Below are 13,513 nucleotides of genomic sequence, written 5' to 3'. Positions count from 1 at the left end.
AATATATTTGCCCTATGGACGAATATGCAAGCATACGTTTCATGCTTGTTTGAGTAATAGCAATGAGATTCACTTCTTTCTCTCATTCAAAAACGTGCATGAGACTTTCATCTCACACGACTCCTCAAAGGTCACAAATAAATCTAAGGACCCGTCCATTATTCTTTATTTGGTAACCTTTAGTTTGATCAGAGAAACCACAGAAAATGAATATGCTAATGGATATCTTTAGATCATGAATATTTATTTTTTACCTGTTGATTCAAATGATGGGTTCGTTGGATAAGGTTTGCTACTCGGATTTTTGGTTGAAAAAGTGGATAACCTAGAAATAGATATCAATCCCAACTTAAAAACTTTCCTAGGTTAATCCCAACTTTCACCCTATTGGCATTCATCGGGCCTTTACCTAACGGATTCTAACTCAGTTAGTTTTAGGGCAAAAAATGTCATTTCTCCAAGTTTGCAGGACAAATGAAAAAAGTAATTAAACTTCAAAACCAACGCCATCTCCACCGCCACCATCGTCCCACCACCGCTGCCACCGCCACCGCCATCGTCCCGCTACCGTCGCCGCCTATGCCGCAGCAACCACTACCGCCATCGTCCCGCCACCACCAGGAAGATTATAGGTTTATGAAGGGAGAGTTTGAAAATTTATATTATTATTAATTAATATATAGTGGTGGTGGGCGACGGTGGCAGTGATGGTGGTGGATGTACAATGGCGACGGAGGCAACGTTGGCGATAGTGGCGGTTGGTTTTGAGTTTAAATAAGTTTTTATATGTTTCCGAAACTTAGAGAAATGACATTTTTTGCCATAAAAATAACTGGGTTAGTCTCTGTTAAACAAAGACTTGCTAAAGGCTAAAAGGGTAAAAGCTATGATTAAGCTAGAGCATTTCTTTGATTGGGATTAATATCGCCCGTTAGGTAAAGGCTCGATGAAGGATAATATGGGGGAAGTTGAACCATAAAATTGTCTTTTCAAATTACGTAATAACGATTCTTGTGAATGTTTAAAAGTCAATTGTGAATATCTATAAACGTATTATGATACTATAGGGCCATATTTGAATAGTGAGTAATATTTGAAATACTGTTTTGCAATTTATCATCATCATCATCTTTCTTCCGACCACCGATTGGTAACCGACCCAGTCTCCGGCGACATGGGCGCCTGTAAAGTCCTCCTGTGCCGGTACTCTCGGTGTTTTCTGGAGTTGACTACAACACGCAGCAGCATTCACACCTGTACTCCTCCTACTCACCTTCTCTCTCGCACTCCAGGTAAATATGCCTAATTCATCTCCATTATATCAATCCTTCTACATATATAATCATTTCATTTATATAATTATTATTATTCTATTTGTGTCCGTCCGTACACATGTAAACATTTCAATTCAAATCCCTAGGGTTTAAGCTTCAATCCTACCGTCACTCTCACTCCTCAAGATCATTCAGCTCCGTTCAACATGCCGTTGCCGTCAACGACAGTTGTGTATATCCCGAAGAAGACGAAATTAAACAACCTAAACCTACTGTTGGAGATTTGATTTGGAGAAACTCAAACGACGACGTTTCAAGTTTCATGAAGATGGAGCGGACGACCGAGCCTCAATCCAACACTTCGGTTTCCGTATCTCGATAAGTTTAAAACTGGAGACACGTTTTTGAGTAGCCAAGAGGTGTTGGACGCAGTCGAGCCTTCGTTGATGGACCTTCGGAAGGAGAGGTTTAGGAATGTTGTGAATAACCGGACCTACAATGTGTGTTTGGTGGTGGGATGTTTGTCGGATGCTGGGAATGTTTCGGCTGTCTTTCGTTCGGCGGATGCGTTGGGGTTTCAGTCGGTTCATGTGATTTCGCTAGACTGCAGCAAAAGGTGTTAACCTGATCTGAGGTGACTTTAACTTTTGATTTTGTGCATATTGATTGGATTCATCATATACCATGAATCGGTTGTTGTGAATTACGAATGTTGATTGTGTAATTTGTGTTGATCAGTTTGATGAACGAAGTGTTAATCGCTTGATTTGAATATTTAGGTATAGAGAGCATCGTCATGTTAGTATGGGAGCGGAGAAGTGGCTGGACATTGAGCTTTGGGATAACACTGAAAAGTGCTTTGAAGTTTTGAAGTCACGTGGTTATCGCATTGCTACACTTTTGAAGTCATGTCGGGATGGAGACGGTACATATTATTTATATGAAACACTTTTGCAGACTTTTAGTGTTGAATTATGGTGAATATATGTGTGACCTATCGACAATGTTCAGGTTTCTGTTTATGATATGGATTGGTCGTGTCCCACTGCTATAGTCGTTGGAAATGAGGGCAGGTAAACAATTGATGTGTTTGTTAAAGATTATTATTAGATATGTTGAGCATTACTGTAATGATTGTTATCACAGGGGGATTAGTGAAGAAGCTTTGAAATTGTCAGATATGCATTGTAGTATTCCAATGAAAGGAATGGTGGACTCGTTCAACGTCTGTTGCTTCTGGGATCCTCATGCACCATGCGGTCTGCGATAGAACTAGAAGGCTGGTAAGAATCTTGAGAAGTTTAAACTTGATTTAGCACATTGATATCTTGATTGTTACATGTTACATATTCTGGTGGTTTTGATGATTTATTATATATGAAGGGTGGTCATGGTGATCTAACTTCAGAAGAAAAGCAAATATTACTTGCTGAGTTTTCTCTACGACATAGCAGGAGTTCAATCAGCATTGCTCATGAGTATGCCAAGCGAAAGGTCACAGCTTTACCCAAGCTTTAAGAATATCATTTGGATAATTGTCAAACTGTACGCTATTTTTGAGCTTCTTGTTGAATTTTGTAGCTTGAAATTGTGATCGAATGTACCTTTTTGTGACCCAGTATATATCAAAGAAAACACATTATTTATTCCCTTTAAGACCAAACTTAGTCATAACTTCTGTAACATAAATTAAACGTTTTACAACTCGATTAGACTAATAAATACAAAACGGGTATACAAATGTTTTACGACTTGATTATACTATTAAATATAATAAAGAGATAAAATTCAAAAAAATGCTATCTCATCAATGAGGGGCATCGTACCATCTGGTGTTTGAATCAAAGATTTAGAGCTGCTTTGCATACTCATATCTTCATCACATTGCTTTCTTTCTTGTGACTTCACAAATTATTCGATTTTGTGCTTAAGTTCCGTCAGCATATTGGGTGTAAGATGTGATCGATTGAAAGGATCCGTCTGCAATTTAATAAAAACATTACAAAAACAACATTAGAAATTGTAACAATTAATGAGATAATGTTCTGTATAAACAAGCATAAAGATAAATGTTACTGCATCGCTGAGAAGATGCCTCTGAATCACTGCTGATTCTTGAAGACGGTAAGATGACTGGATCTTTCATCAGTGTGTAGTGCAGTTTCAACATTTACAACACCCATAAGACGATCTTGAATTATAAAACTTGTTATACATCAAACATTGTAATTACAAAATCAAATTACCTGGATTGGATCAAGGAATTCATCTGGAATGTCTCCAAGAATAGCTTCAGCGTCCATGGCTTCGAATGCTGCAGCCTTAGCCTTTTTACCAAGATCATCAAAAGCTTGTATCAGTCTTGGATCCTCATCGATTCTTCTAAGAACATTTGCAGCTTCCGTGAATAACTGCACGCCATCCATAATTATTGCATATGAAGCAGCTTCCGTAAGGACCGTAACGAACCTAGCAAATAACGAAACTATTTTTTATGTTTACTTTTGGTACGATAACGAACCTAATCGTTACCAACCGAATGTGTGTCGACTCACCGTTGCAACGCCCGTGTTTGTTTTGTTTTTTGTTTTAAATATGTCAATTTTTCGTAATTATTTTTTGGGTTTAGTTCCAGTGTCGTGGCGAACCTATAGATACTGACCGAATTTTTGTCACAACGCGTGTAATTTGCCAACCGAATAAACGACGTTTTACTTATATTATTTTTCGTATCATAAGCTATACGTTTACTAATTTATTTTTCGATCAGATACCGACCACATATGTTCCGCTTTGATCATAAGTTGTACGTGTGCTAACAATTTTTTGGGCGTTTTCGATTTAGTGTAGGTGTCGTGACGAACTTAACCGATATCGATCGAATTTGCGTCAAGCTGCCGCCGCAACGCGACGAGTTTCAAACCTAGTTAATATGAAATACCAAATCATAGATTATGTTTTTCATCTATATAATTATTATTTTCTCTTTAGAACGCTAACTCACACACTCATTAATTATCAAGATATTCGAACCCTCAGCACTTGAAAGGAACACTAGTATGTGTACACATTGATATCACCATGTTAGAAGCTCTTTTATTTATATAATTACTTCAGTTTTTTCTTAAGCGAAATATTTTCTTTTGATACCTTTTTATGTAATTTTTAAAATTTATGTTTTATGTATTTCATTCATAACTTTAATGTTTATGATTGCTTTTGTGTATTCTAATTCTCTGACCAATTGACAATATTTCACCAAGTACGGTATTTGACCACTGTTATTACACATTGTCTAGTTCTAAACAATCTGAAGAGGTAGGTTCCCGCAAAGCCCAGTTGAACCCACAACTCACCTTGAAGAGGTACGTCTACGCAAAGATCAACTGGATCCGCAGAACCCACCATGCTCAGAGAGATGAAGACCTTACACGCAGTAAACCAGCTGTTCCCGCAGGAAAGCCTCCCTTGGTACAGTACCCTTCCTGTCCCCGCAGCTGTGGGTACAAGCCAAGAAGGAAGGCTACCCGCACTAACAGCAAGGCTACACGCATAAGGCACTAACTCTTATACTCCAGTAATGTCACCTGAAGAAGGAATGAGCAGGGCGGGAATATTCCCGCCCAAAAGAGCCAGTCCGTACGCTTCTAGAAGATCTTTTGTACTATACCTACCAAGGTATGGACAAATAGACAAGATCTGACAAAAGCAACCCATGAACCAATCACAGGGTGACAGCTCACTGACAATAGTACGAGGAGGAGCACGCTCCAGTACAAAATGTCACTATCAGCCGCTGCCTACCCACCAACTCCCATCGTGGCACGAACGTAGCCCATAGTTGATGGAAAAGGAATATTATATACTGCTGTCCGTACCTGCTTGGAAACCTACCTTCGGCTATAAATACTCCAACACCCTGGAACGGTATCATCATCTTCTCTCTAGCTATTTCTCTCTATATACACTTATATTTAGAGCAACATAGTCTGATTCTCACGCCGGAGGGTGGTCACAAGGAGGAACCCCCCCTTCTCAGTGACGAGCTTACGGTGTCTGTTTTGCAGGCTGAGAAGAATAGCCATCTTTGCTGGACCTAACCCTCATGGGAAACATCTACTTAACCCTAAGATTATCCTTAATCTGTCGGGGTCACTTAGTGTTTCTTCATTGGCGCCATCCGTGCATTAAGCTAGAACTCTTCTTTTTCTCAGTTTTTTCAAACTTCTGGAAAGATGGTTAAGGTTACTCCGATGCCAAAGCCACCGGGTAACCAAGAAACTCCGGTAACCACAACCCCAGCTACTGGGGGGAACACCGGTGAATACACGATTGTTACGAACACTACCCCGGTTACCCAAGCCGGGGCAAGTGAAGTAAACAATCCTCTCTTGGGATTCATTGATACCCAGTTGGGGAAACAACAGACGAGACTTCCCCGACAAACACCAGAACAAGTTAAAGCTTGGGCGGAAGCACGTCAGAAAGAATTCCAAGCCGAATTGGACGAACGTTTACGTTCATTCCAACAGACCAATGACAAATTCGGAAGCACTCGACAACAGCTCAACATGAGCAATGATTGCGAGTATGTGGATGATGATGATTGGGAAGAGTCTGACAGTGACGCAAACCCACGTCATAAGGCGAAAGGGAAGCGTAAAGAAGCAGACTTCCACTCAAGAAGAAATTTCGAAGAAACTTTCAAACCAAAGAACACGGGGGGAAACCCACGTGACTTCTCCAAAACTTTCAGCCCAACTGTTGTGAATGCGGGAACGTCCAAATTTGCAAGGGACATTGCGGAAGCAATCGCTCCAAAGAGTGCCAAACAGATGTCCAACATAGGCACTTACGATGGCATATCTGACCCGGACGATCACATGAACAGATTTATAGCGAGGGCAACCGTCAGTAATTGGACGGAACCCACATGGTGTTACATGTTCCAAATGACGCTCGTCGGGGCAGCCAGAGCGTGGTTTGATCGTCTACCGGTCCACCACATCTACGATTGGGCAGACTTCCAGCACAAATTCAGCCAGCACTTCAGTCAACAAAGAAAATATACTGAAGAGCAATGGACGATCCTCAACTGCATCCGAGAAGAAGACGAATCTTTGCTAGACTTCATCACTCGCTTCAACTCTAAGAAGCTAAGTCTGGGCACTATTAGCGAAGATTTGTTCGCGCCGCTTTCATCCAGGGCGCTGAGTACCCAGAGCTCATCCGCACGTTGACAGGTAAAGACGGCATGCCACTCACGTGGGATGCCATCATGACGGCAGCTAAACGTTTTGCCGAAACGGAGAAGCAACTGGGTAGAAATCTTCCCCAGAGCACAAACCTCTACACTCAGAGAACAAGAGAAAATAACGTCCGTACCGCCCGACAAAACAAAAAGAGGAAGCTTGGTATTTGGCAGTCAATGGTAAACTTTGACACCTCATCCAGCTCTCGCCCTCTCTTAGGCGGAAGGGACAACAGGCAGTCGTCGAACCGGAATCCCAGATGGACGCCACTCACCAAAAGCGTCACCGAGATATTTGCCACCGAGAGGCTCCCATGGCCAAAGGCTCCAATAATCCGACAGCGTCAAAACGCTGATCAGAGCAAATCCTGTGACTTCCACGGGACAAAAGGCCATACCACGGAGGAATGCACATCCTTGAAGGATGTCGTCGAAACATTCGTCAAAGATGGGAAACTCACACACCTCGTGGCGTCAATCAGGAACGGAGGGAGGAAAGACAATCGGTACAAGGGCAATGGACGGAAGCCCGTCGACATCAGCATTCACATGGTTCACGGCAACGTCAGAGAAAGAAAACGACGAACAACAGAGCCAAGTGCGTGGAAGGAAGCAGAAGTGCGCTTCCCGCGTGTGCCAGGGGGGCCCAACAAAGAAGGCCCCATAGTCATCAAAAGCCAGCTGGGGCACTACATCACCTCCCGCACCCTTGCTGATAATGGCGCTTCATCAACGGTCATGTATAGGCAGTTCTTTGACAAGCTAGACGACGAAGACAAAGAACGCCTAGAAACAGTTTACGCCTCGATGGATGGGTTCGACGGCAGCACAAACACCCCCTTGGGAATCCTATCTTTCCCCGTCACTCTCACGGACGGGAAGTACTCCCGCACAGAAGACGTGGACTTCGTTGTAATGAGGAAGCCACACCACACATACGACATTCTCTTCGGGAGAGATGGGATGGAAAGATTTAATGCCGTGGTGTCTTCGGTCCATGGTATGATGGGATGGCCAACAGCTGAGGGCGTCGCTATGATCACGGGCATTCCCCAGGTATGCATCGCATCTGTCTCATCTAAACCCAAACCAAAAATGGCTAAACCAACCACCTCTGAGCCAGAAGAATGGGCCTTCAATGACAAATACCCTGACCAGGCCGTTACCATTGGCCCAACGATCAGTAATCCCACACGCACCTTACTCAAACGCTTGTTGCAAAAAAATGCCGACATCTTCGCGTGGACACCAGCTGACATGACTGGTGTACCTCGAAGTAAGGCTGAGCATAAGCTCAAGTGTGACCCGGCGTTTGCGCTAGTCATACAAAAGCGTCGCGTAATGGGTACTGAGCAGGCTAACGCGTGTAGAACCCAAGTCAAGGAACTCCTTGACGCATGCATCGTACGCGTTAGTAAATATCAAACATGGGTTGCAAATCCCGTCATGGTACCAAAATCCAACAAACAATGGCGCATGTGCATAGATTTTAAAGGCCTAAACAAAGCATGCCCCAAGGATTGTTACCCGTTACCCTAAATTGACCTTAAGGTAGATTTATTAGCACCGTTTCGCCTTAAATGCTTCCTTGATGCGTATAAAGGGTACCATCAAATCCACATGGCTGTTGACGATCAGGATAAAACCGCATTTCGGACGCCCGATGGCACATTTTGTTACCAAATGATGCCATTCGGACTAAAGAATGCCGGATCAACATACCAACGCCTGATGGAAAAAGAGTTTCATGCCCAAATCGGGAGGAACTTGGAAGTTTACATGGATGACTTGGTCATCAAAAGCCTCGAGCCAGAGGCGATGTTGAAAGACATCGAAGAAACTTTCAACACGCTCAGAAAGATAAACATGAAGCTCAACCCGAGCAAGTGTTCCTTTGGGATGGAAGATGGGAAGTTCTTAGGTGTCATCGTCACCAAAGATGGCTTCAGAGCGAACCCTGAAAAGGTTGAAGCCATTATGAAAATGGAATCACCTACTACCATCAAACTGGCTCAGATACTGAATGGACGACTAGTCGCACTTAACCGCTTTTTGGCAAACCATGCGGATAGGTCGTACCCATTCGTGTCAACATTGAGAAATTGTTTGAAGAAAACGCACTTCCGCTGGACACCAGAAGCGGAAGCAGCCTTTCAAGAGATTCGGTCACGCTTGATCGAACTCCCAACACTCACAGCACCAGAAGTGGGGGAGGAATTAATTCTCTACCTCTCCACCACAGACAGAGCAACAGGGGCAGTCTTACTAGTAGAACGAAAGGGCATCCATATGCCCATCTACTATGTAAGCCACGTCTTAACAGACGTGGAAACCCGGTACTCCACCCTGGAAAAATTAGTCTTAGCGCTTGTACAGGCTTCACGCAGGCTAAGACGATATTTCCAAGGCCACCCAATCACCATTCTCACCAACTTCAAACTTGCAAACGTTCTAGGTAAACCCGAGTTGTCAGGGCGCCTAGCCAAATGGGCAATTGAGTTGGGAGAATACGCGATAAAGTACAAGCCAAGACCAGCCATAAAAGGCCAGGTCTTGGCCGACTTTATTGCAGAAGTCCCCGCTTCGCGGGAAAAAGAGTGCCAGGAAGAGGCTCAACCCTCTCCAGCACAAGACATTAACGATGTCTGGCGACTCTATACTGATGGAGCAGCCAACAACGATGGTTCAGGCGCAGGGTTGAAACTAACTAACCCAGCAGGCCAAGAATACACTTACGCTATTCGGCTGGATTTCCCAAGTACGAATAACGAAGCGGAGTATGAAACATTCTTGGCCGGATTAAGAATTGCGCGTAAGATAGGGGTGAAAAACTTGGAAGCCCACGTGGATTCCATGCTAGTAGCCAACCAGATAAACGGGACGTACACGGCCGTGAACGACACAATGGCCCTGTACCTCGCACAAGCAAAAACCCTTATGCGCGATTTCAACGATTGCAAAGTTGTGCACATCAAGCGAAGCGAAAACAAATCTGCGGATGCGCTAAGCAAGCTTGCATCGTTAGCCTTCACCCACTTGGGAAAGGACATCCGCGTTGAACTTCTTGGAGCACCATCAGTCCTGCACAAGGAAATTTGTGTCATCCAAACCGGCATGGAAACATGGATGACACCAATCATAAATTACCTTGCGACGGGTGTACCACCAGAGTCAAAGACACAGGCAAGAAAGATACGCTGTAAATTACTGAACTATCAACTTGTTGATGACATACTTTACAGGCGTAATTTTCTTGGCCCACTCCTCAGATGCGTTGACGACCAAGATGCCGACTACCTCCTAAGGGAAGTACACGAAGGCATCTGTGGAGTCCACGCAGGTCCACGCGCAGTTGTAGCTAAGCTAAACAACGCGGGATACTTTTGGCCGGGGATGCACACGGATGCGCTGGCCTACATCAGAAAATGTAGGTCCTGCCAGCTCTACGCACCCAACACGCATCGCCCGAAGAACGAAATCATTCCAGTCACTTCTTCATGGCCATTCCAGAAGTGGGCCATCGATGTTACAGGCCCATTTCCCACAGCAGCAGGGAACGTTCAGTTCCTAGTGGTAGCCATCGATTACTTCACCAAGTGGATAGAAGCAAAACCCCTAGCCCAAACAACCGCAAAACATATAAAAAAATTTATTTGGGAATTTATTATTTGTCGTTTTGGACTTCCACAGAATTTGGTGAGCGATAACGGCACCAATTTTGCTGACCAGAAGCTACAAAAGTGGCTGAAAGAGCTTCAAATCACCCACACCTTTACCTCAGTGGCACACCCGCAGGGTAATGGTGAGGTGGAAAGAGCAAACAAGAGCATCGTCGACGGCATAAAGAAAAGACTCTTGGAGCATAGATCCGGCTGGGTGGACGAAGTTCCACATGTCTTTTGGACAAATAGAACGCTGAAAAAAGCAAGCACGGGCGAAACCCCATTCAGCCTCACCTATGGAACTGAAGCCATGGTTCCAATCGAGATTGGTCTACCCTCACCAAGAGTCATAACTCAACCAGAAGACAATGATGCGGAAAGACGGTTAGACCTTATGCTGACCGAAGAGCGCAGAGACTTAGCCGCAGCGCGTGAAGAGAACTACAAGCGGAAAATGAAAAAGTACTACAACACGCGGGTGAAACTCTGCAACTTCAATGTTGGAGACTACATACTGCGTAACAACGAGGCTTCGAACCAGGAGCGCCCAGGAAAGCTGGCCCCGGTCTGGGAAGGGCCATACATTATTAAAGAAGTTCTGGGAAAGGGCGCATACCGGCTCGAAAGGCTCGATGGCACCCCCATCCCAAGAACATGGAATGGAGCTCAATTACGCAGATGCTACATGTAGATCAATTCCAAACTTGTAACGAACAGGCCTAGAGCCACTTCTAATGGAAATGATTCTCCTTATCACATTGATGCTGATAGCCTTACCTTTATACTTATGATCTGACCACACTGATATGCCGGTATTCACCGCATAAATAAGTGAGGGAGGAAGTAAGTCGTTGCGTGTGGAAAGCGGCACAACCCGCATAAACACAAATATACAGTAAAAATTTCTAAGGAAAAGATGAGGAAAACCTTCACGCAGATCAGACATAGATGAAGTTTGGTCATCCTACTAAGTGAAAGTGACGGTCCTACCCGCACAATCATGATAGAGGAAACAGAACATTAACCTATTATCTGACACGTGTCGAAAGGTTAACTTATTCAAGACACTTAGAAAATTGCTAAGTTAAATAAAAATATGCATGAGCAAATCATATAATGTTTATAAGGCAAGGCATTAACAAAACATTTATATTCACGATAAAAGCTGTTCAAACATTACAAAATGGCTAGGTATCTACCCGCCTACAAAAAGTACAAATCTATCCTAACGGCTGGGAGGAATCTCAAGATTCAGGCTTCGGGACCACTCCCTCCAAACCCACTTGAACCCGCACCATCAGTTGGCTGCGGCTGTTCAAGGAAAGCTTTGAGAACAGCTAGCCCGTCATCATCAGCAGCAACTTCATTCACCTTTTCCACGACCGATGAGAGAAAGCAGCATACTGGTTCACAGCTTGGTCATAGGCAGCCTCAGTATCAACATCGTGTAGAGGAAATCTGGAAGGCGAGATGCATTTCTCTGCAAATCCTAGGCCAAGTAAGAAACCAGTTTTCTCTCCATCCTCATGAGAAGCGTTGAGGGCTGTGCTCATGGCATCATCATAGGATGTGTTCGCAAAAATCCGATGCACAACCTAAAAAAAAAAAAAAAAAAAATTCTAAGTATAAAAAGCAAAAAGAGCAAAAAGCAAAGAATAATGGAGCTATGCGTACATGCGGCAACGCTTCTCGTAGAAGCCAATCCTTATTGGACAAAGCCTTTTGAAGGGTAGCTTGAGCTTGATCGCGTGCGCGTTCGGCCTCATTCTTATTTAAGTTGGCAAGCGACACTTCCTTGGCAGCAGCCTCCTCAACGCCTTTAAGCTTGCGCTCAGTGCGATCAAGCACACCACTCTGATCCAAGAGCTCCTGTAGCTTCTTGGCGTCCTCCAAAGCCAAAGCCTCATGAGCCTGCTGAAGCTTCTCCAGTTTAGCTTTCAGTTCTTCATTTTCAGCGCGTAGAGGCTCAGCAACAGCTTCAGCTTTTGTGGCCCTTTCAGTCGCATTACGCGCAGTTTCCTTAGCCAACCTAAGCTGTTCATTAACAACTTGGGAAGCATTGGAACGGGCCTCATGCCTAGCTTGCATTTCGGCCTCAAGGTCCTTGAAGGCCTTTTCTCTCTCAGTGACGGCGGCGGCAAGCTACGCGCAGTCCTTAACTACGCGCAGTCCATGACGGCGGCGGCAAGCTACGTGCCTCCCCCAATGCACTACTTGGAGCGGCATGGCGCATCCAATCGACGCAGTCTGCAGCCGTCCTGAGAGTTGTTCCTCGGCGGATATTCCACCTTGGAGCATAAACCTCATTGGAATCCGAAACTGCGAAAACAGAATACAGTTAGGAAAAAATGACAAGGATGGATAACAGGCCAAAGTAACCCCACGCACCTGTAGGGTCGATAACAGGCCGATAGCCGCTAAACCCATCACCCGAACCTAAAGGATATCCATCCAAGAGGTCAAGGAGATGGGAAGGAGGCAAAGATCGGACCCCCTCATCAACAGAAGTAAGTCTAGAGGTCCCAACTCTAAACATACCTGAAGAACCGGCCAAGGACGAAGTAGTTGTTGACGCCGACTGTGACACCGTAGAAGCCACAGAGGTAGAGACCATCGGAGATGAACTCATTTGAGATGAACTCATGACCGTTGCAGTCGCTGCAGATGAGCTCATCGCAGATGAGCTCATGGAGAAAGTCACCGCCGGTCCGGTGAATGACGTGGTAAAAATGGCACTGACGGCTGGCGAAGAAGTTGAACTACTCAACGCAGCAACGAAAGTAGACGGCATCGTCGGCACAGCAGCCATGACAGACGACGTCATCACCGGAACAGTTGCTTCAACAGTAGAAGCAACAGAAACAGGCGCAGCCGCCTGGGTCATCGCCTCGGATAGGTTGACCAAACCTATCGTCGTGGGTCCTGAACCAACTCCTCCCGCACCACTCGCAAAAACAGATAAGTCTACTTCTGCATAAAAGAAAAACCTTAAGATATCAAAAACAAAGGCGGAAGGAGATGCGGAAAAGGTACACAAAAAGTACACTTACTGGTTTTCTTGATCTTGAAATCTCTGATAGGCGGAGAGGGACCCGATGAAACTGGCCTCTTCACGCCAGTTACCTTCGCAACACTTGGCGGCTCGGAAGTGACAGCCGTTGTCTCAACCTCTGATACAATGGTCTCGTCACCACCACCAAGGTTTCTCGCCGCCTCCTCACTCTCAGTCTCGGAATCAGACTGATCCCCCAAGTCAACGAAGGGAGCAACCTTCGTTTTGCCCTTCACGCTAGCCGCCTTCTTTTTCCTTACAATAAAAGGCCCAT

The 13,513-nt window shown here is 44.7% G+C and overlaps 1 pseudogene across 1 annotated transcript; it reads left to right on the top strand.

Annotated features, from left to right (window-relative positions):
- The first annotated feature begins 1,509 nt into the window (after positions 1 to 1,509).
- Positions 1,510 to 2,936, top strand: LOC143596730 (uncharacterized; annotated as a pseudogene). The gene is made up of 5 exons (XR_013146765.1): positions 1,510 to 1,890; positions 2,054 to 2,199; positions 2,286 to 2,347; positions 2,421 to 2,557; positions 2,658 to 2,936. The product of XR_013146765.1 is annotated as an uncharacterized LOC143596730 (transcript).
- Positions 2,937 to 13,513: the final 10,577 nt, after the last annotated feature.

The sequence above is a fragment of the Bidens hawaiensis genome, unplaced genomic scaffold, assembly GCF_021521415.1.
Source record: "Bidens hawaiensis isolate Kalapana, Puna unplaced genomic scaffold, B.hawaiensis_p1.1 tig00001721_1, whole genome shotgun sequence".
Lineage (NCBI taxonomy): Eukaryota > Viridiplantae > Streptophyta > Magnoliopsida > Asterales > Asteraceae > Bidens > Bidens hawaiensis.
The sequence above is the reverse complement of the archived record's forward strand: the minus strand, read 5'-3'. Positions and strand labels throughout refer to the sequence as shown.